Raw genomic sequence first — 25,027 nt, 5'->3', positions numbered from 1 at the left:
ATAATGTCTGGTTGAGCTGCTACATACATGGAAGGTTAAATTTAAAAGGTTAAAATGTAAATTTTGTATTTGTGTTCCCCTTAAAAACAACACCTGGGCTAGCAACTGGTGCAGATGGTCCCACAAAGCAAGAGAGAGCAAAGAAGTGAATAAGATGGTATAGAAAGAAGATAGTTTGTCATTAGCAATTCAGACTCATTCTGCTGGGGACCTCTACAGAACAAGCCCCTGACTTGTCTCTAAGGAGAAGAGAGTGCTAGGACAAATATCCACTGCTCCAAGAGGAGCCTATTGGGGGTTAACTCCTAAAACTTATAAGCTGCCCTAGGCAGACTGAACACACTATTTCTCTTTGCCTGGGAAGCCAAAAAGTGCAGTAGGCACCCGAGTCAGGTTGCTGCAAGGACACTAAGAAACTTGCCACCACAGCTGCTATTAAGTTGTGGGAAATACTGCAACGGAATCATAAATGTCTAACGCTGTTCTGAAATGGCTGACTTAGACAACTTCAGAAGGAGAAAATGACTAATAATGTGCACTATACACATGCTACTGAAATTTAAAAATACCAGTGACAATCTCAAAGAAAGAAAAAAAAATAGTTCACATGAAAATAAAAAATACGGGATTGACAGATTCTTCAGCTCCAACACTGCATGGAGAATAGTTTGAAGTAATATCCCCAAATTGCTGTAAGTGAAGCACTTTACAATACCATTTAAATGCATCACTAGGTATTTGCAGCAACCCCAGAACATTTATTGTACATAGATATGGAAGAAAAAATAAACTCTTATTTGATAAACAGATACTGACTTACAAAAATAAACAAGATACTAGTGTTTGGGAGCACTGGATGAACATAAGTATGTTAAGTTTTTAAAACTGACTTGGAAAGTGAACATAATAGGTACTAACATCTATAAACACAACATCTACAAATTAAGTTTTCTAAATTGAAAAATTGCTAATTTTGCAATATTTTCATTATTTTGAGAATATGTACACCTACACAAATATACAGTTTATAGAATACCAATAAAATGAACATCGATGTTTGCCACTCCCAAATAAGAAATAGAACATACCTTACCTTAGAAATTCTTTGATCTTGGGCTAGGGATGTGGCTCAAGCGGTAGCGTGCTCACCTGGCATGCTCCGGGCGCTGGGTTCGATCCTTAGCACCACATAAAAATAAAATAAGATGTTGTGTCCTTCAAAAACTAAAAAAATAAATATTAAAAAAAGAAAGAAATTCTTTGATCTTGACTCATCCCTCTTCCCCCCATCCAGAGGTAATCATAATCTTAAATTCTTAATCTGCTTTGCTACTTTTTATGGTATTAGTACATATCTCTCTATAGACACCACCTGTGCATTTATCCATTAATCATTCTGTACTTCATATAATTGGAATTATATATTTTGTGTAATTCAGTTTTTAAATTTGCATTACATTTTAAGAGTTAACATGTTTATACATACAATTTGAGCTCATTCACTTTTACTATTATATAGTATGTTGCACTCTCTGTTACAACATGATTTAATCATCCCTTCAAATATTCTTCTATTGATAGAAATCTGGGCAGACGATTTTGTGTTTCCATGTAGCTATGGCTATATGTAGAGATTTTACCACAGAAAACACTTAAGTTTATCTGCATTAGATATTTCTAAACTGTTTTACAACATGAGTGTAAAATTTTATTCTCCAAAAGAAACTTTGTATACTGACAGTATCCATTATACCACATTCCAGCCCTTCTGTATCTAGTGATTTTTTAAATGAAGTTTGTAAAATTCATTTCTACAAGAAATGCCGTTGGGATTTTGATTGGCATTGCATTAAACCTATAGAGAACTTTTGGTAATATCGCCATTTTGATGATGTTAGTTCTGCCTATCCATGAACAGGGTATATTTTTCCATCTTCTAAGATCTTCTTCTACTTCTCTTTTTAGGGTTCTGTAGTTTTCATTGTATAAGTCTTTCACCTCTTTTGTTAGGTTGATTCCCAAGTATTTTATTTTTTTTGAGGATATTGTGAATGGAGTGTTTTTCCTCATTTCCGTTTCAGAAGTTTTGTCGCTGATATACAGAAATGCCTTTGATTTATGCGTGTTGATTTTATATCCTGCCACTTTGCTGAATTCATTTATTAGTTCTAGTAGTTTTTTTGTAGACCCTTTTGGGTCTTCCAGGTATAGAATCATGTCATCTGCAAATAGTGATAATTTAAGTTCTTCCTTTCCTATTTTTATGCCTTTAATTTCTTTCGTCTGTCTAATTGCTCTGGCCAGTGTTTCGAGAACTATATTGAATAGAAGTGGTAATAGAGGGCATCCCTGTCTTATACCAGATTTTAGGGGGAATGCCTTCAATTTTTCTCCATTGACAATGATGCTAGCCTGAGGCTTAGCATAGATAGCTTTTACAATGTCGAGGTGTTGAGAACCACAGTCGAAGGGGCCCCAGCAAACTTCCAGCTGCCAGCAAACTTCCAGCTGCCGGCTGATGATTGGCTCACAGCGGCCCCAGCAACATCTAGCTGATTGGCTCCTCGGCCCCAGCAACATCTAGCTGATTGGCTCCTCTGCGGTGATGCTCATTGGACTGTTTCCCTGCCCTTTCAGACCACGGAGCTGCTCATTGGGGGACTTTTTTGGCTCTGCCCACGTGACCCAGCCAATCGGCCTCAAGAGCAGGGGATTGTGGGAGGTGGAGAGAAGCTTAGGTAAGTTCCTGTTATCCCTAGTTTTTCTAATGTTTTGAACATAAAGGGATGCTGTACTTTGTGGAATGTTTTTTCTGCGTCTATTGAGATGATCATATGGTTCTTATTTTTAAGTCTATTGATGTGGTGAATAACATTTATTGATTTCCGAAAAGACCCAGAATAGCAAAAGCAATTCTAAGCAGGAAGTGCGAATCAGGCGGTATAGCGATACCAGACTTCAAACTATATTACAGAGCAATAGTAACAAAAACAGCATGGTACTGGTACCAAAACAGGAGGGTGGACCAATGGTACAGAATAGAGGACACAGAGACTAATCCACAAAGCTACAAGTATCTTATATTTGATAAAGGAGCTAAAAGCATGCAATGGAGGGAGGATAGCATCTTCAACAAACGGTGCTGGGAAAACTGGAAATCCATATGCAACAAAATGAAACTGAATCCCCTTCTCTCGCCATGCACAAAAGTTAACTCAAAGTGGATCAAGGAGCTAGATATCAAATCAGAGACTCTGCGTCTGATAGAAGAAAAAGTTGGCGCCGATCTACATATTGTAGGGTCGGGCTCCAAATTCCTTAATAGGACACCCATAGCACAAAAGTTGATAACAAAAATCAACAAATGGGACTTACTTAAACTGAAAAGTTTTCTCTCAGCAAGAGAAACAATAAAAGAGGTAAATAGGGAGCCTACATCATGGGAACAAATTTTTACTCCTCACACTTCAGATAGAGCCCTAATATCCAGAGTATACAAAGAACTCAAAAAATTAAACAATAAGAAAACAAATAACCCAATCAACAAATGGGCCAAAGACCTGAACAGACACTTCTCAGAGGAGGACATACAATCAATCAACAAGTACATGAAAAAATGCTCACCATCTCTAGCAGTCAGAGAAATGCAAATCAAAACCACCCTAAGATACCATCTCACTCCAGTAAGATTGGCAGCCATTATGAAGTCAAACAACAACAAGTGCTGGAGAGGATGTGGGGAAAAGGGTACTCTTGTACATTGCTGGTGGGACTGCAAACTGGTGCGGCCAATCTGGAAAGCAGTATGGAGATTCCTGGGAAAGCTGGGAATGGAACCACCATTTGACCCAGCTATTGCCCTTCTTGGACTTTTCCCTGAAGACCTTAAAAGAGCGTACTACAGGGATACTGCTACATCGATGTTCATAGCAGCACAATTCACAATTGCTATACTGTGGAACCAACCCAGATGCCCTTCAATAGATGAATGGATAAAAAAAAATGTGGCATTTATACACCATGGAGTATTACGCAGCACTAAAAAATGACAAAATCATGGAATTTGCAGGGAAATGGATGGCACTAGAGCAGATTATGCTTAGTGAAGCTAGCCAATCCCTAAAAAACAAATACCAAATGTCTTCTTTGATATAATGAGAGCAACTAAGAACAGAGCAGGGAGGAAGAGCAGGAAGAAAAGATTAACATTAAACAGATACATGAGGTGGGATGGAAAGGGAGAGAAAAGGGAAATTGCATGGTAATGGAGGGAGACCCTCATTGTTATACAAAATTACATATAAGAGGTTGTGAGGGGAATGGGAAAATAAACAAGGAGAGATATGAATTACAGTGGATGGGGTAGAGAGAGAAGATGGGAGGGGAGGGAGGGGGGATGGTAGAGGATAGGAAAGGTAGCAGAATACAACAGCTACTAATAGGGCATTATGTAAAAATGTGGATGTGTAACCGATGTGATTCTGCAATCTGTATTTGGGGTAAAATTGGGAGTTCATAACCAACTTGAATCTAATGTATGAAATATGATATGTCAATAGCTTTATAATGTTTTGAACAACCAATAAAAAAAAAGTTTGTAAAATTCAATACAGAGGACATAATTAATATTTTTCATTAGGGTGTGTGCTATTTACATTTGAAATTCTTTCTACCCAAAGAAAAGGAAATACTTTTTATAATATCTTTTGAACATGTTTTGCAAGCTTTCTCTTGCCAAACTATCAGTTTTAATATTTTAGTAACTCTTATTCTTCAGTTCCTGGCCTTACCTGTATCTTGCCTTTTGTCCTTTCATATAAATTTTAGAATTTTATTATTGACTTAAAACAACAGGATTGAGGAGTTTTTTTAATATGTTTTATTTTTTAGTTGTAGTTGGACACAATACCTTTATTTTATGTATTTATTTTTATGTGGTGCTGAGGATTGAACACAGGACCTCGCATGTGCTAGGCGAATGATCTACCGCTGAGCCATAACCCCAGCCCCATGACTGAGGTTTTGATTATAAATATATCCATCTAGTTCATTTTGAGGAAAAATTACAATTTCATCATGTTGAGCCTTGCAATGAACATCATAATTAACTTCTTCCTCTATTTATTCCAGCTTCAGTATCTTTTAATAAAGTTTTATTCTGGACAAATATTTCCCATTGAGTTTAATCTTATCTTGGGTAATAAGTAATATAGTCATTTCTGAAGTAATCATTAAAAATTATTGTTCCTTATATCTAAACCTGAAACCTTGTTTATCGACCATCCCCAGAAAAACTTACAGATATATATCAATTTTAGTTTCACTATGACTCAATTTGTATTTTCTTTACAGACATTCATATAATTATAAACATAATTTTAAACAATGGTTCTAGTGCATGAACTAAAATTGTGTGTATAAACATGTTAAGTCTTAAAATGTAATACAAATTTAAAAATTGAATCAGGCATTTGTCCATCACTATAATAAAACACCTGAGGCAACTAACTTCTAAAGAGTAAAGGTTTATTTTACTTCATGGTTTGGGAAGGTCCGGTCCATGATTGACTGGTTTATTTGCTTCAGGTCTCTGACACAATGACACATCTTGTCAGGATGATGTGGTGGAACAAACTGCTCACCTCATCAGTCAGGAAGCAAAGGGGAGGAAGAAGAGGAAGATACTAGAGTTGCACAGCCACCTAAGGATCTCCCATAAGGTTCCACCTTCTAAAGAAGACAATTTTTAACAAATGGAGCTTTGAGGAACATTTTTTTCCAAACCATGGTAAGGATGTTTTCATTGCTTCGTTTTAATTTTCTTTGGTTTCTCATGTTCATTTTGAGGGTATCTAGCACAATTTGGAATAGAAGTGATTATAAGTATCTGGTCCAAAATTGAAAGTTTTTAATACTCTTACATTGAAAATTGTATTTGCTTTATTATATTGTGATACCCTTCATCAGCACATTCAATTTTTAATCTCTAATAACTAATTTGTCACAAATTTTTACCAAAAGCCTTTTTAATCTATTGAGATAATAGCATATGTTACTTTCCTCCTGTTATCCATTAATGGGAATCAACTCAACTATGTCAGGTTTACTTTTTATTTAAATTCACTGCTAGATTCATTTTGCTAATATTGTGCGGTATATTAATGACCAGGATAAGAAGTAATTTTGTTGCTTCTATTACTTTCCTTGTCATGTTTTGCTTGGTATTAAAGTTGTGTTAAATAAAATAAGGTAACAAATGTTCCTGCCCTCTCTATTCCCTGTAAGAGTGTGTGTAAGATGGAAATTATTATTCTCTGAAAATTTAGTAAACTTGTCTCTGTGGTCACTTGGATGTGGTATTTAATTTATGTAAAGATTTTCAACTGTTGGCTAAAATTCTCCAGCAGGTAGTGAATTGTCATTACGAATCGTCTTTTGAATGAAACTTGTCTCAATCTTAGTAGATCCTTTTTGAAATTTTTTTTAAAATTTTTATACAGTTATTGTAATATCTATTATATCTATTAACTATATTTTAATCTCTGCAGCATCTGTTTCTCCTTTTTCATTAAAAAGATATACATATAGGATGTGTTTATGTGTTTCCTCTGTATTTATAAATGTGTTTTTATGACTAGTTAAGACATGGTCTATCTTACAAATATTTTCGGGGAATCAATGTAATAGGCTAGGTTATGCCACAGGTATAAAAAAAACACAATATTTTAGTGGTTTGAAAGAAGTACTTTGAATTCCCTACACATCATGTGTTTTGCAATTAAGCATTTTTTTTTCTTTATTTAACTGCAAATCTTCTCAAAAGTCATAGGTGGATTTAATATCCAGTATCCTCCACAAGCAACACCACTGATAATCACTTGGGCTTAAGTGAAAAAGTAGGGCCTTTGTCTTAAGGGATCCATTGGGAAATTCCCAGTCACTTCTGTGCACCAAAGCCTTTGGCCAAAATAAGTCACAAGGCTAAGCATCAGTTTAGAGTCATGGAAAGTGCCTGAAAGGAGAATTAAAAATAAAAGTGAAAAGTGCTTATGATGTCTATGCCCATGCATCCTTGGGCTTGTTGATGCTCTCTGTTGTATTTTTTTCCATTGATTTCAGCATTCATCTGTATTAATTCCTTTCTTCTTTTTTCAAAGTTTATAGTGCTGTACTTTTTATAAACTGCCTAAGGCAGATATCAACACAGTAGTTTTCATTATTAATGGGTAAATAAAATATTCAAGGGTAAACATGTCTAAGTCCTACTTAGGTTTACATTTTCACATTACATTTTAAAAAGTTATCATTCCTGTGTGTAAAACTGCAGTTGACTTGTATATTAACTACCCATCAAGAAAAATCAGCAAATATATTAATTCTAAAATTCCCCGATGGTTTCTTGTAGATTTTTCAAGTGCTTTACATGCTTTCATTATGATCCTTTGCAAATAGCTCTGCAAACTTACTAGTTTTGCAAATGTCTTCTCTGGTTATCATACTTTTTAAAAAAATATAGAAAACATTTTACCATGTTTTTTGAACTATTTTAATCAAATTTGCTATATTAATCTCTATTCATTTGTCCCTGAAATATGGCAAAATACCTCAGTATGAGAATAGATTTGTCATTTTCCTCATAGTTTCCTGTAAAATTTTGATTTCTGTGTTTCAAACTATGATATTAAAGGTATGTTGATTGAAATTATAACTAATAATACTGTGAGGACCCCATTTCAAAATTATAAAAGATGGAATGTGTGCCAAGGAAGGATCATATATTGTATCAACAGCATACTACAGGGACACAGCCACATCAATGTTTATAGCAGCACAATTCAAAATAGCTAAATTGTGGAGCCAACTTAGATGTCCTTCAGTGGATGAATGGATAAAAAAAAATGTGGCATTTATACATAATGGAATATTACTCAGCACTAAAAAAAATAATAAGATCATGGCATTTGCGGGGAAATGGATGGCATTAGAGAAGATTATGCTAAGTGAAGTTAGCCAATCCCCAAAAACAAATGTCTAATGTCTTCTCTGATACAAGGGGTGGTGACTCAAATGGGGTTGGGAGGGAGAGCAAGGGAGGAAGATTACCTCTAGATAGGGAATAGGGGTGGGAGGGAAAAGGAGGGAGAACGGGAATAGCAAGGAGGTGGAAGGAGACGGTCATCATTATACACAATTCATGTATGAGGATGTGAATTTGGTGTCAACATACCTTATGTACAAACATAGATTTGATAAATTGTGGTATAAAGATGTATTAAAAATTGAAATGCAAAAAAAAATTATGAATGTAATGCACTCCTCTATTGTGATGTAAGAAATAATAAAAAAAATTAAAAAGCATGATGTCACAGTGTAAAAATAATTCATAACCAAAACACTGAAGAGACCCCCTAGAAGAACACATAATGAAGAGGAAATAATAAAAAGAAATCAAAACACGCTAATTTGGAGTTACATGAAAAATTGGAGTAAAAATAACAGGAGGAAATTAATCCCAATAATTTTAAAGCTCATCAATTAGAAAATTGAAGCTGAGATATTACTCCAAAAGTTACTCTCATCACACCAACAATAAGCATAATTCAGCAAATAGGTATTCAAAAGCTAAAAATGCTAAAAAAGTATACCATGCAAAAAGTCAGAAAATAAAGACTTAAAAAGTACTGGTGGTTCAACCCCACACGTTCTTTTTCCTAGCAACATCTTTACATAGGGTCTTGAGATAGGGTCTTGCTAAATTGCTAAGGCTGGCCTCAAATTTGTGATCCACTAACTCAGGCTCCCGAGTACCTGGGATTATAAACATGCACCACTAAGCATGCATGGATTTCCTTCAACAGTACACATATGTTCTTATTGTCTATTGTGTTAACTACTAGAGAGAATCCTAGATTTCCAGTTGAAGCAATATTACTTTCGAAATTAAAATCAGAATTCAAAGTATAACAGAGATAAAAATGGGATGGAATGGTTTTGTAGGGTAAAGATACTGAAAGCATGAACTTCAGCTTCTGTTTTTATGTTTGGACAAGAGAATTCCAGTCAAACAAAATGAAAACTGATATGTTATGCATTCATGCCCACATCCTCAAGCTCACATTGCTCTGCAGTATCATTTGACCTCTCCTTCCATAACTTAACAACTATTATTCCCATACCTCTATGCTTTTATCGAGTGCTTATTACATGACACAAACTTATAGAAATAGTTCTCATCAACCTGCCAGTTAGATGAGAGGTGAGAGGAAACCTGCCTGCAGTTAGAGAATGGAAGCCAAATATTAACCTTGCAATGAGTACCAACTAGTTCATGTGGAACACTGGAACACTACTTTTCTTAGGAATAATAACAGAAAAATTTTAAGAGTAATTTCGTGAATGAATCAAAGGAAAAAGGTCAATTAAAGCAACTTTCTGTATCATCCTAACTTTATTTTATTAAATAAGAAGCTAAGTCTTGAAGTCTTGTCATTCAAAGACATGAAAAAAAATGTTTTCAGCTTTCTCCTTTTGTCTTGTTTCCAGGAGTGAAGAGGAGGTTACAGCACACATAATTAGAGATTTAAACAATTGGGCTGAGATAATAAAAATATGAGTGGCAATTCGTACAGGCCCTGTATGAAAAGACTTAGAAATTTAGAGAAAGATATCTATTTTGTCCAAATTACACTATATGTCTGTCCAAAGTATAATCTTACAGCAAGTAAAACATTATAGCAATGTTTTTTTTTTTTCATATTCATGATTAAGAGCTACTGTTGTTCAACTACAATTTTAAAATTGTCTTTAGTCTGGAGCCCACGTTAATGATTCTTTTTGTGTTAGTTGGCTTTGCACTACTATAATGGAATACTTGAAAGAGATTCTGTATAAAGAAAAAGGAGCTTATTTAGCTCACAGTTTTTCAAGTTCATGAGCATGGCTTCTGCATTAATTCCATTCTGTGAGGACCTCATTGCAAATGACAAAAGGTGGAGTATGTGAAGAGGACAGATCATATGTTGTATCTTGAGCCGAGGCAGGAAGAGAATGGGTCTCACAGCACCTTCTGAGGTGAACTTCCTAGTAACCCAAATGTCCAAGGTCTGCCCTCTTAAATGTCCACAAGTGCCTTCTAATACTGCCACCTTATGAACTGAGTTCCCTACTCAACAACCTTTGGTAAGACACAAACTGTTCAAACCATATCACTATCCCTATCTGAAATATTGCTGTTCTCATGACAGAGATAATATAAAAACTCACGACAGAAAATGGGGTGGCTCTTAAAAATCTCTTGAAGTGGCTTTTCACACCTTCCTGTTCCATTAATTTCAGTCACATCATCAAGAAAATATCAGTGTGGTAAAGCATGATTTCCCAGAGGAATGAGAACTGAAAGTCATTTTGTAAGTCTCCTATTACTGATATAACCAATTACCATAATTTTTATCTTACAAATACATTATCTCACAAAGTTATCATCTTACAATTAGAGGTCAGAAGTCCTAAAATCATGATATCAATAAGGCTGCCTTTCCTCTAGACAGCCGAGTGAGGTCCTCCATTTCCTGGCCTTATCCATCTTCTAGTGGCCACCTGTGTTCATTCTGTTTCTCTCTGCCTGTCTCTCCTGCTTCTGTCTTTTTCTCTCCCTCTTAAATTCTAACCTTCTTCTTTTCTCCATTTAATAAGGACTCTTATTACATCAACCCACCTGGAAATACTATGATTCTCTCCCCATCTCAAAATCCACAATGAATCATGTCTACAAAATGTTTCCCTGAAATGTAACATGCTCACATGTCCTAGGGATCACAACATGGACAGCTTTGAGGGATTTTTTTTTTATCCTACCACAATCAAAATACCTAGCCTTGGGTTGGGGTTAGAGTACTTACCTTGCTCTTATGAGGTCCTGGATTCGATCCTCAGCACCACATAAAAATAAGTAAATAAAATAAAGGTATTGTGTCCAATAACAACTAAAAAAAGAAATATTAAAAAACCCACCAAGCTTCAAATCAACAAGAAGAAAGAGATAATAATTTGCTAATGTAAAAAATTATGCAGGCACCCCTCCTGTTCACAACCAAATCATATCCTTTCTCTTGCATGCTAATATGCTCACACCTCTTCGGCAAGAAGTAAATCCAAAGTCCCCATCTAGGAACAGAATCAGTGTACCAGACCACAGGATATTTTCAATGACAGATCTATGTGTATTTTGTTTTTATCTTGAAATTAAAGAATTAAAAAGATGTGCATTAAGTACAGGACAATGTTGACAAACACTCTTATTCAGAAAGAGGAAAAATGAAAGTTGCAGAATGGATACTTCTCCATAACTGTTCTGAAATTCCAATGGAGGAAGGTGACCTCCTTGACCAGCCTTTTCTATGGACCTTTACTCTGCCCTCTGCACGTTGTTTAGCAATATCTGTCTTGTTCCTATCTAAAGAAGGCAGTTGAGAGAAGTCTGTCCTTGGGGCCTAAGAATATTTTTCCAAGGAATTTGGGGCTTAAGGGCAGTCTCTGTTAGATCATTTGAGGGTTTGTATATCTCAAACATCTTGTAACTCTATTTTATAATTAGTAATGTGCCTCTATTATTTTGGGACAAAGTCTCTCTTTCCAGTCTGAATTCTAGGTAATTTGAACTTAAAAGGAGAGCTGTACCTTATATGTTTTCCTCTGAACTCCTTTTTATCAAACTGTTTACCAGATAATCAGAACTATGAACTGAAGCCATGATGGCTGTAACCTGGTTCTATACTTACCACAAGACTGATTTTATTCTGTTTGGCTACATAATGCTCAAGTTTTTTTTTTTTCCCCCATAGTTAGATGATGATCAATTGCCTATCTCTACCCTGCAGGTCCCAGTATGTAGACTCTGAATTCTTTATTTACTCCTGTATATACATGATTTGCTCTTCTGAACTCTTCTTATCATGCACTGCAAAATGTAGCCAATAGTATCAACACTTCATTTCCAGACTTTTTCAACTAAATCCAAGGATTCATTTAATACATTATCTGTGTTTCAAGTTGCCATTGGAGACACTTTCACAAAATGATCCATCTTCACAATGCATAGGTTGACAATTTTCCAGTCTTCAGATAGATTTTCTTTGCTATACAACGCCCGTGCAAGAGCCTAAGCCACTTTAAAAATTAGTAAATGAATAGATAGATAAAGCTCCTCTCTGTTGGAAAGGAATCAATATCGGGTTAGGCATAACACCCAAATATCAGTAGCTTACAACTACACATATCTACATATTTGCTTATGTTATGTATCCAATTAGGATAACTTTCTGTCTTCCACACCTTTACTCTGCACCCACACTACAGAACTCTTTAGTGTAAATTATAAATTACAACGATCTTATTTACCACAAGTTTTGGCACATAGTAGGAATACAATGTGTTTATATATATGTGTGTGTGTATATGTGTATATTATATATATATATATATATATATATATATATATATATATTGCATATATACATATATAGAAAGAAAACTAAATATTATTTATATGTATAGAAAGAAAAACTATTATATATACATACATATATATACACATACACATACACATATATATATAAACACACACATTGTATTCCTACTATGGGCCAAAACTTGTGATGAATAACAAATAAGATTATATATATGTGTATATATATGTATATATATTCATAAATACACATATATATACATATACATAAAGAAAAACTAAATATAATAGATTTTCTTGGTAGAAAAATTAGAAGAAAGAAAAAACATGAAATAATATGTAAATGTGTGAATATTTTTATGTCTATATATGACTTAAAGAAAAGCAGTTTGCATTGTAAAATCAGATTTGCATGTTGATCAAATTCCTCATGAAGAATTTTCTAATAATTTTGAAGGAACAGGCAATCACACAATAGTGGCATGGCGTGGTCTGAACTATTGAAGGCAGCCCCTCTCCTTCCCTTTGGACATGTGCTTCTTGGTCATGTACTCTCTGATGGGATGGAATCTCTAAAGAGATCTTCTCAGGTGCCTCACACACAAAAAGTGTGTTTATTAATCATATAGTTGTAACTTGCATGACATTTCCCAAAGAAAGTGCCTCATAAATCCAAAGATTGTAGCTTTGCTTTCCAAAAGCAACCCTAAACCTCAGGCAGTCTGCTTAAGCATTCCATAGATAAAAACCCTCCTCATTGACAGTATAATTAGTCTGTTTGCCAAGAGGTCCAATTATCAGCATGTTTTCAGGAAGATTAGCCTAGGTCACCTGCCTTCCTTCTCTAGGAATGTCCCACAGGTAAGGAGAGATAAATGAGTCACAGTCCAGTTTAACTCTTTAACATTTTGGTAAAATCAAAATAGGGGGAAAATGCCTAAGGACTAATTTATATTTGTAGAATAAGTATGTCATAAGGTAGCCTAAAAAAGTAATTTTATATAATGAAATAAAATATTCTAGACCTTAGTAGATATAGAAACAAGATAGTAAAAACAAACAAAACAGCCTTAAAACAACAATATATTTTTGCTAATGTCATACTGTCATACAAGTAAAAGTTATAGTAAAATATTGAGAAACTGTTAAAATGTTGTAATTTTTCCTTTGTTTATCACTATACAGTAATAGAATGGATTTACAAATCAGAAAAACTAAATATAATAGATTTTCTTGGTAGAAAAATTAGAAGAAAGAAAAAACATGAAATAATATGTAAATGTGTGAATATTTTTATGTTTATATATGACTTAAAGAAAAGCAGTTTGCATTGTAAAATCAGATTTGCACGTTGATCAAATTCCTCATGAAGAATGTCATGTCAGTATGTTAAAGAGCAAGCTACTAAATATACTTTTTGGCTGAGAAATGTGACAATTACTCATTTGTTTTATGGGAAAAATCAGACATAGGTTGAAAGTTATAAGGCAAGAATGTAAGTATTTAAGTGTTAATTGTAATAATAAAAAATAATACTTAAAATACAATGTAAAGAGATGTAAATACATTAAAATGCACTAACTCTATGCCCACATTGAAAATTGATGATGATTTAACATTTGGTAAAATCAAAATAGGGGGAAAATGCCTAAGGACTAATTTATATTTGTAGAATAAGTATGTATATATAATAGTTTTTCTTTCTATATACATAAATAATATTACACTTAAGTGTAAATGAATTCTAAGTCTATATCATCAGCCAAGTCTCTAGTTGTCTCTGTAATTTTCTAGCCTTTACTGTCTGATATTATATTAAAATTGATGAGTATTTTTAAATGGCTACTTGTGTATGATAATTGTAGTAAAACCTATGCAAGTCAAACTCTGGAAAACAGGGGATCTAGCAACTAGAAATCAACCCGAATTTTAATAAGAAATACCCTGAGTTAAATGCTAATAAATACCCTGACTATATGTGTATATCATACCAGAAAAACTGCTGTGATCCCAAAAAGAAACAATGTCTGATAGACAATTATTTGTTTTGTTCAAGTTCCTTTCATCTTATATTTGGAATTCAAAGCAAGTTACAAGTCAAAGTGCACTGAATAATCAAGGACTGCATTTTACCTCTGGTATTTGATTTAAACATCATTGCATTATAATAATTTAAATTTATTTTATTGTCTTAGAAACTCCTAAGCACACAAGAGGCCTTTACTATGGAGTTGGGTCTTGTTATACTGGGTTTAGATTAATGTTAAAAGATTAATTATCTGGGGGCTGGGGTTGTGGCTGAGTGGTAGAGGGCTTGCCTAGCATACATTAGCACTGGGTTCAATCCTCAGCACCACATAAAAATAAAAAAAAATATTGTGTCCACCTAAAATTAAAAATAAATATTAAAAAAGATTAATAATCTGATTATGATATATTTTTAATGATACCAAGTATTTTGTCACAGTCAATGATTTGAATTGTTTTAGGGTATCTTTACATAATGCTACATTTTAAATTTTGATTGGAATACACTTTATTCTGGCTTTTAAAAGAGGTAATATGAAAAGACTTCTTCATGTTGAGATAACTACATTCAAGGACAGCAAGTAGACATAAACGTAATGTGTTTTATGGCCAACTCTTTTCATGTTCATCTATACAATCAAATCCCAAGTGCTGAGCCTTTAAATTTCAAATGAAAATGAGTTGATATACTGAATGTATGGGGAAATTTCAGTGCAAGTAGAAGATTTTCAGAATATTTTAGTTCATATATAATTGCTGTAAACCTTTGTTATAATCCATTCTGCTTTTACTTTATTTCTTTCTCCATATGCTGAAAAGGTAAAAAACTATAAATTATTCTAGAACACTAAGAATAGAGCTCCACCAACCTAAATTGTTATAGCATAATGAAAACTGAAATAACAACCTCAGAATTTTAAAAAGAAGAATAAAGATTTCAGAGTATTGAGATACATAATTTCAAAACCATTTTAATACTACCTACTTACTTTTCTCTTTCCCCAGTAAAATTACTCAAGGTTTATTAGGGATGGGGAGGGGAGAGCTATTGGCAAAGCATATTATCAGCAAAATATGTATAGAGACAGAATATAATTTTGTATAACTGAAATAGGTAACTAGATTTTCAAGTTGTGACACTTAATGAACTAGAAAAACAAATTTTAATATCACACAAATCTATAGTTTATTTTCTCCACCGAAAATGTTTATTATCTCCTGGTGGTGGTGGTATTTCTGTAGCTTTTGTTTCAGCATTAAGATTATTAAGCTTGCCTTTTCTGTTCTCATTACTAGAATATTTTATAGGTAAATCCACTCAAGGAACCTATTGTGCTTTCTGATCAAAGTGGAAAGTGATGCCAGGCTATAATAAGCAATTTAATTTTTAATGAGCTTATTTGTGCCCAAGGTCATAACAAAGGTAAAAAAAAAAAGTTAAAATAAAACTACAGCAAAACACTAATGACAATGCCCCAAATATGACTAGGGCAAGATAATATTTGGTAGAGAGCACTTTCAAGTATCTCAGTGGTATTTTTAAATTTTATTTCAAAATAAAAACTTAGCTCAAGTAAGTTGTTAGCATATTAAATAATATAAGCATTGATAAAAATGAGTAAGACTTTTCTCCTCAAAGAAGTAAATAAAGCTGTTTGTGGAGCTTAAATCTCTAAGTTAAAATATTTAAGCAGTTTTAGTAAACTCTATGTTGTTTTTCCATTATTATTTTCTAAGTCTATAAAATTTTGGATATTGCTTTTCACTGTTTTCCTGCATTTTATATTTTAACATTTTTTCAGCTGAGATGTGGGTGCACGTTAAATACTGAATTTGGTTTACTACTTGAATAGTGATGTTGCAGAAAAAATATTTTTATTAATAAATATCCAATAAGTTTGACACCTTTTATTATAATATCTATTAAAATGATAGTGATTTTGAATTATCACTTTTTCATTATTGCTTTAATCTGAATATATTACCTAAAGGCACAAACATACACAAAATTCTTGCTTAAAACAAACATCCTGGGTGAAAAATTAAGACCTTTTCTACATAGTAGATATTCCATGTTCTAGTTTTATATTTGATTTCTTCATAAACGATATTAATTCTTTTATGTTAATGAGTAGTATACAGTGTAGAAACTTTAAAAATTCCTTTCGTTCAAAACAGATTTTAGATACATTGCCCCTAAAGTCCCACTGATAAACAATGAAAATTAACTAACAAAAAATGTGGAGAAAGAAGGACAAACTGGAGGAAAATTATCATCAGTTGATGACTGTTGACTCCTTCGGCCATTATTTTAATATTAAGTTATTATACATAATAATCTTTTGTCTTCTTATGCTGTAGGGATACCTAATGATTTTTGCTGAATCAAAGGCTTATTTCAATTTCCCTATGTGGAAGAGTAGACATAAATATATTGCCTCCTTTTGTGATAATTCAGTTTTAAATGAATTATCTAGAAAATTATTAGTCCTGTTTAATAAAATTACTTAATATATTGTAGTTTCATATAGAAATTTGATTCTTTCAAGTCAGTGGACAAGCCCCACTTTTAACTTTGGTATTCCTTTTTCTCATAAATGTATGAAACTTAACAATTGGAAACTCCTTTTATTGATAAATAATGGTATTAGTTTTTGATAAAATGTTATACTGCTATAATTTGAGTAATTCTTCAACAGATGAAAAATCATAAGCCAGTGTTGGCAATCCTTAAAGCATCAAGTTTTAATTTTCTTTACTATCAATTTATGTCCACAAATTTTTCAAAACGAGGTGGGACAGTAGGAATGAGTTAACATATTTAGATACAAAAACAACAACAACAACAAAAAACCCTGGAAACTATTCACATATATAAATGAAATTAAATTTAATTATGAATCTATTAGAAGATTACAAAACAACTTGGCATGAAAAGAAAAACCCTAGAAAATTACCTTAAGTGGCATTTCTGATTTTCTACCATATCATTGTGCTGATTTATTTTTCACTTCTGAATTGTCTTGCTTGTAGCATACTATCTGACCAAGTTTCATTTTATACTTTGTGACAGTGTACACAGTAAGCTTGTTTCTCCATTTTCATATTAGCACAAACATAAAAACTATAGCAACATTCATATTTTCAACCACAGCTCTGAATTTCAGAGATTTAGGCACACATTACCTCTCCCTTCTTTTTTAGGGCTTCACAGGGTGAGGTGTTGGAACAATTGTATTTCTTTCTGGAAGCTGAGGGGAACTATTTGGTTCTCAGTTTAATCAGGTCATTAGCAAATTTCACTTCTTGTTAGTTGGAGAACTGAGGTCCCTGTTTTCCTTGCTAGTGGTTAGCTGAGGGCATTCTCAGCTCCTGAAGGCTACTCTAAGGTCCTTGCCATTTAGGACCGTTTCTCATCAAAGTCAAAATGACAAAATCTTCCTCTGGCTGAATTCTTCTCTTGCTTCTAATATCTAACTTCTTTATCTTTTTAACACTTAGCTGGGGTGGGGTGGAGTGGGGGGGTGGACGGGGAGTGGGGGGAGAGGGGGGAGGGTCTTCTTTAAAAGACTTATTTAAATAGGACAGACATGACCTGGAAAATTGTCTCTATTAAAGTAAACTACGGCACCTAACATAATAATAGTCACGGGAGTGAAGTTTGTATTTAGTCCATAGGGATTTTGCAGGGTTTGTACACAAAAGGGTAGAAATCTTGAGAACTGCCATAGAATTCTGCTTTCCATAGTTTGTCTTGTTGACATCTTCCTATTGGGAATTTTCTGAATCATGGAATAGTATAAATCCTAGAAGAGTGAGGTCTATGTAAGGTATAATTAATTAAAACAACTCCTATTATTTAAATATATGAATGTATATATCTGAATATGTGGAAAAGGACCCAAAGTAGTTTCTCTATTTTGTTTTGTTTTGTTTTGTCTTCAACTCTGTGTGACTATGCAAAGCCTCAAAGGATTATAATACAGTTAAGATCCTAGGGAGGCTGAATTTAGAGCAAATACTCTAGGTAAATTTTTATTCAGTGTGTTAACCAGTTTTCCATTACTATGACACAAATACCTGAATTTTTGACTTAAAAGAAGGAAACGTTTATTTTGATTCACCGTTTCAGAGGTTTTAGTTTATAGTCAGTTAGTACTGTAACTTTTGGGTCTGTGGCAAGATAGTACATCATGGTGGGGAGTATGTGAAGGAGGAAAAGCTTACTTACCTTGATTGCTAGGAAGGAGAGAAATAGAGAGGGGGGAAGGGAGAAGAGGGGGGAGACAGAGACACAGAGAGAGAAAAAGAGTCCAGGCCCTAATATTTCTTTCAAGGGCAAGTCCCAGTGACCTTACTTCCTGTATTTAGCTCCACCTCCTAAAGGTTCTACCATCTCCAAATAGCTCCAGAGTTTGGCAACCAAGCCTTTAGCACATGGACCTTTGGAGGATGTTTAAGATTCAAACCATAACAACCAGTTACCAGAGAAAATAGCTCATTCTAACACATAGACAAATTTATTTTACAAGTGGAACAATCACATGTTCACTTTCAAGATCTTAAACTATCATTGTTAAACATTTATTAATGTAATACAATCCTTGTAAGGAAGGGTCTCATTTGAAATATAATACTTTCTAACTAAAAACATAAATGTAAAATAGTAATGTCAAGCATTTTAATATATTCATTCTTCTGATTTGTGTGCTTAAGTGTAGTGCTACTGATGAATCAGCATTGATATTCACTCTTTACAATTAATTCAAGTGATGCTGGAGAGTAAATAAAAATTCAGTTATTGAAGTGCTTGCTCATCATTTGAATAATCAAGATCAATGCAAAATAACAAAGTGTTTTTTAAAATGTGTAATACATATATGAAAACCAAATATTTTCTACTTTTACAACTTTACTAAATCTCTTTTATCATTTCAGAATTTTTTGTTTTTAAAGCTATATCTATGTATGTATCTATCTATACACACACAAATATGTATTTGTATATGTATATATATATACTTGTGAGTTGACAATTATTTTAAATACCATCTAATTCAACAGCTAGTTATGTATAGCTTCTCCATATAATTTCAAAGATCAATGAATATCATCCAGTTCAAACCTATAATTACACAAATGAGAAAATCAAAAATAATCCTATAGAATTTGATGATTTGGAAAACACAGTGGCTCATCCCTTCTTTTTGTAGACATATTGAAACATATTTCTCCTGATATTCATAGGAGAATGGATACCTATATCCATATAGATGTTGATATGATCCCATGTAGGTTAGCAAAGAAAATCCTATGAAATATTTGAAAAGTATATTTGGCGCCGACATTATTCTTTTATTTTTATCTCTGTTCTAGACACAGATGTTAATTCCATATGTCACAAAGAAAACTGGGCAGATTACAATGAATTATCAGTTTGAATCTTATAACTACACAGAAATTCTATGGAAAAACAATCCCAATAAATGTCATTCAGCAATAATATTTCAAGAAATAGGGGCTGTAGCTGTAGCTCAGTGGTAGAGCATATGTGAGGCACTAGGTTCAATCCTCAGCACCACGTAAAATAAATAAATAAATAAATAAATACATTGTGTCCAAATATAACTTAAAAAAAAATTCAAGAAATAGAGGTTGACAGAGAAGCATGGGACATATTGTATTTTATTTGTTAACCATGGCTGTTAGTAATTCTGTACTTCATTATTTTTATCACCTATTAATATTTTTCTTAGTACTGGGAAAAATATGAATACTTTTGTTTGCAGAGTCAGAGCTTTATAAGCAAACATTACTGGAAACATGGATTAAATTACAAGGTTTGGAAATTAAAGGGAGATGAAATACAAGGGGAAGTTCAGAGTTATATTCATAGATTTATTTCTGCAGTTATGTGTCTATATCCTAAAGAGTTGTAAATCAGAATCCTTCTATTTCTTTTCTTAGAGAGTTGTTTTTCTTTGGTATTAAAAATAACAGGAAGCTGAACAAAGTGGTGCACACCTGTAATCCCAGTGACTCTGGGGCTGAGGCAGAAGCATTCCAAGTTCAACTCCAGCCTCAAACATTTCGCAAAGCCCCTAAGCAACTTCACAAGACTCTAGGTTCAATCCTCAGTACCTAAATTAATCAATTATCAGGAAAAGAGGGTGGGTGTTGTGTAGTAATTTCTACACAAATCCCAAAATTCTTAAATGCAGGGTTTCTATCCTGAGATACCAACTACAGGGGCATCACTATGTGGCTCCTTTCACATTTTCCTGAGAGAAAAGGTGTGGCTTTGAAATTGATTAATTTATTGCTTTTAGCCTTCATCTGATTCAGAAACCTAGAAATGGCTTCTAGGATCAAATAAATAGAAACCTATGTGTACTATGTTAATTGAGAATTTATATGCCCCAGTGATTAGCACTTGGACCAAAATCTAACAGGAATAACAAGAAAACAATGAAATATCTAATGAAAAATTCTGAAAAACGTCATGAAGAAAATAAGCAAGGTATGGTAGTGAAAACCATGGTGAAGTACTTTTGGGTCCACTCACATTAAACATTGTCACAGAAACTGTAATATTATATTATAAATTAATTTTCTTGCCTCCTTTACCTATTTGCTTGTGAGCTTTTTGAGGATAATGACAAGCTCTATCCATTTTTCTATTCCCAGTAAATGCCATTTGGGGTTTAGTAAATATTGGGAGATTAATAAATTAATAGATACTTAAAATTTTAATTTCCCTGTCATAAGTAAAAATTACTAATCTAATCTCAAGGAAAGCTGTATTAGCAATTTTCCTCCTGTCTCATCTAAATAGATTGTATCATCAAGATTTTTTTGAAAAAAAAGGAAGTCCTATTTTCCAAAGATATTTAACTACTGATGATAATGGCATCATTCCTTTCCTGTTAAACTGGAGGCATATTAAATTTTAAAGATTTCAAGCAAAAATATCAAGAAGTTAATGCTTATATTTATTCAAATTAAAATAAAATAGTTTTTGATAGAAAATTGATATCACCAGTTTTAGAGGTGCTTATGACACTGGTATAATTAAGACATTATTCATGACCACAGGAGTATGTTCTCTTATAAAATAAGCATGGACACTATCAAAAGAATAAAATTTTATATAGTGATGGGAGAACCTTAGGCCTTTGGTCTTCTATTTCTATCTTTAATATTTATGTACTAAGCCATTTTAATAATAATAATGTTCACATTATGCATGTTAGAAATATTAGTTAATTTTTGAATATTGTGGTCAAAAGAAGTGTCATGGGTTAACACTTTAAAGTTTTGATGAGTTATGTCTGTGTTATCTTTTCTTCTATGGGCAATGCCTTTTTGCGTTTCCACTTTCATATACATGCTGAAACCTACTTTGGGGCAGTTATTTTCTTTCAATTGACTTTGCGCTTCCTAGTCCTATTTGGTGTATTGAAGTTTATGCTCCAGTGCCTTGTCCTGTCTCAGAAAAGCTTCATTTGGTTTCCTTATATATGTACTGTCTTTTAAGTCAGAGCTTCTTCTAATATGAAGGAGAAGAGCTATTTGATTACTCAAGTGTAACTCTTGTTTTCTAGGTTTATCATTTAAAGGCACATTTCTAGGTTTATGGTTTTATTTATGAAACTTATAATCATATCTGTGTCTATGCTGTATTATTTACTTGTAATTTATTGACACACAGTGGACTGGGGAGAGCTATTTGAATTCAAGGAGATGGAAATAATTTTGTTATACCTTGAATAATTATTGCGTCGCAGTACCATGTAATGATTTCAATTTATTCTAGGTTTGTTTGCATTACTCTTTCTCTGTATCAAATAAAGGTCTTAGTATAATTACAGTTAAAATGGCTGCGATCATGGAAAATTGGAAACTTTAGCTTTAAAAGGTAAGGCCATTTTTATGTTTTGCATCCCCCAAAACAAAACGGAATAAATTTATGTTGTTTAAGTAAAAGAGTGGATAAACAAAACATATTTCATTCAAATGATATTTTTCTTTTCATATTATAAATAAGATATTATTGATATATATACTCCTGAAATTTCTACTTGTAAATTATTTCTCCAAAAATTGTTGTGAAAAGAATAACAAAATAACTGCATATGAAGTGAGATTAATGGCACAACAGGTTAAATAAATAAACAAACGCTAACAGTAAAGCAATTAAATGTGAAAACCCCGGCACTGGACTGGCTATGTCTGTATTTCAATCTAATCATTTACTTATTGTATTATTTGGGGCAAGCTGTTTAGCTATTGGGTGACTCATGGAGATATAATAATACCTGTTCCTAAGACTAAAGGAATAATTAAGTGAGTTAATACATGTCACATTACCATCTAGATGTGATGTTCAAATTTACCCTGTCTGTATGCCTCGAATAATTATAGACATTCACAAATGGTGGTTTCAGACTCTTAGTTGCTTGAATATCTGTGCAGAGAGAGTACTTTGAAGTTTTTCTGTTGATATTTATCCTAAAACCAAATGTTACAAAAGTCCTGTTAAGGATAAACTATCAATGCCAAAGTAGAAAATGCATAAGAACAACATTTTCTTCAGGTAAGAGTTATTAGAACTATTACTAGAATTATTACTCTCACTCCAATTGCTTAAAATAAATAAGAGAGGAGAAATAAAATGTGAAGAAAAGAGAAGATGCCATAAGCAATGGTCAGATGAAAATGATGAAGACCAAAGTACAACTTTTTGAAGTAGATCTTTATGTAAAGCAGAAAGACAAATGATTGAACATAGGAATTAAGAGTCATCAAGCTTAGAAAAAGAAGAGTAACTTTCCAATAGGCTTTAGAATTACTGAACAGGTAAGACATAAACAACAGACAAAAATGTATTGGCTTAGACATTGTTAATAATTGAGAAAAGAAGACCTGAATTCTCAGATTTAGAAAATGGAGTAAATCACAAGCTAGTTAAAGGCAAAGATACCCATCGTTAGATATATCAGGTTCAAACTGCTGAACTCCAAAGATAAGAGAAAATCTTAAACTGCAGTCATAAAGGACAGATATTGTCTATCCATAGGATGAGTTATAAAAACCAACAGCACATTTCTTATCAAACAACAAAGAAAGCTAGAAGATAATAAAAAAGGGAATTCTGGGCTGGGGAATTGTAAACAACAAAGGGCTTAAGGACACATACATGAACACACACATATACCCTCATATAGATTTAATATAACATGTAATTTTGCAGAGAAAATTTTAAAGCCGATTGAGTCATTAAAGAAAATATAAATAAGAAATATACATTCTTTACTATTAGAAAGTTAAAAACCTCAACCTCAATTTATCAGGACAATGTGGTGCAATTCCAACTAAAATACTGACATGATTTTGTTGGTGGTAGTGGGTATGTGTAACTGAAATACAGACCCAATTCACTCCTGAATGTAAAGCAGAAGGTAGAGAAGTTGATTTATAAAACATTAAGGCTTATTATCAAGATATAATAATATATGTATTTTGGTATTAACATATGGATTCACATATTGAATACTTATAAAATAGAAAGTTACAAGAATAGAACCACAGGTACTTGGTAGTTAACATTAATCAGACTATGATCTTTTATACTCATGAGTTTTGGACAATTGATTATATGAAGGGGAAAAATGTAATTATGATCTTTATTTTACTCCATGCTAAAATTTATCCAGATTGGTTAATAAACTCAATACTTTATAAAGAAAAACTTTTAAATGTTAATAAAGAAATGTTAATAAAAGACATTCTTTCTAAACTTGATATAGAAAAATTAAAAGTAAAGTTTTTATCAATATGAAACAATGCAGTAGAAAACAATTCAAAAGATATTAATAAGTGATTCACCGAAACAGAGATACAAATTGCTTATAAACCTAAGAAATATGCTAACATTGCAGTTATAATCAACAAAATGTGGCTGCAATGTAATATTTTCACACTCACTCCACTGGCAAAACTAAAATCTGTGAATACAAAGTGTTGGCATGATGGGGAGGAAGAGTCCTGTCTAATACAAGTCTGTACAACTCATTTGAGAAACTCTGGCAATGTCCTGCAATGTTGATGATATACAATTAGTGCCAGGGAAATTTACATCTGAGTTTTTCACTAATGAAATTTCCCATAAACAAACAAAAAATGAAATGTAAATCTAAAATGAATGTAAATCCACAATAAAATGTAAAACTAAAAATAACTTAAATCCATCAAAGATTGAGCTTATACATAGTGGAGCAAAATGGACCATTATATCCACATCATGTCTTGGTGTAGGAACAAATAAAATCCAAATAAAGATATTATTAAGGAAATCAGGTTTCATAAAACCTATTTGCACTATATAAATTCTGAAAATATGCAATACAAAATTTTGATAAATTTAGTATTATATCCTTGTAGACTGTCTTCCACTACAGAGATTGGAAAGCTAATAGTGACATCTTTGTTTACAGATAGAGCTCCACATCCAATTTATATTCTGCAATTAAATGT

Source organism: Marmota monax, unplaced genomic scaffold (genome assembly GCF_021218885.2).
Source record: "Marmota monax isolate L192 unplaced genomic scaffold, Marmota_monax_Labrador192_F-V1.1 WCK01_AAM20220418_F8-fsc00113, whole genome shotgun sequence".
NCBI classification, from domain to species: Eukaryota; Metazoa; Chordata; class Mammalia; order Rodentia; family Sciuridae; genus Marmota; species Marmota monax.
This window is presented reverse-complemented; position numbering follows the sequence as displayed.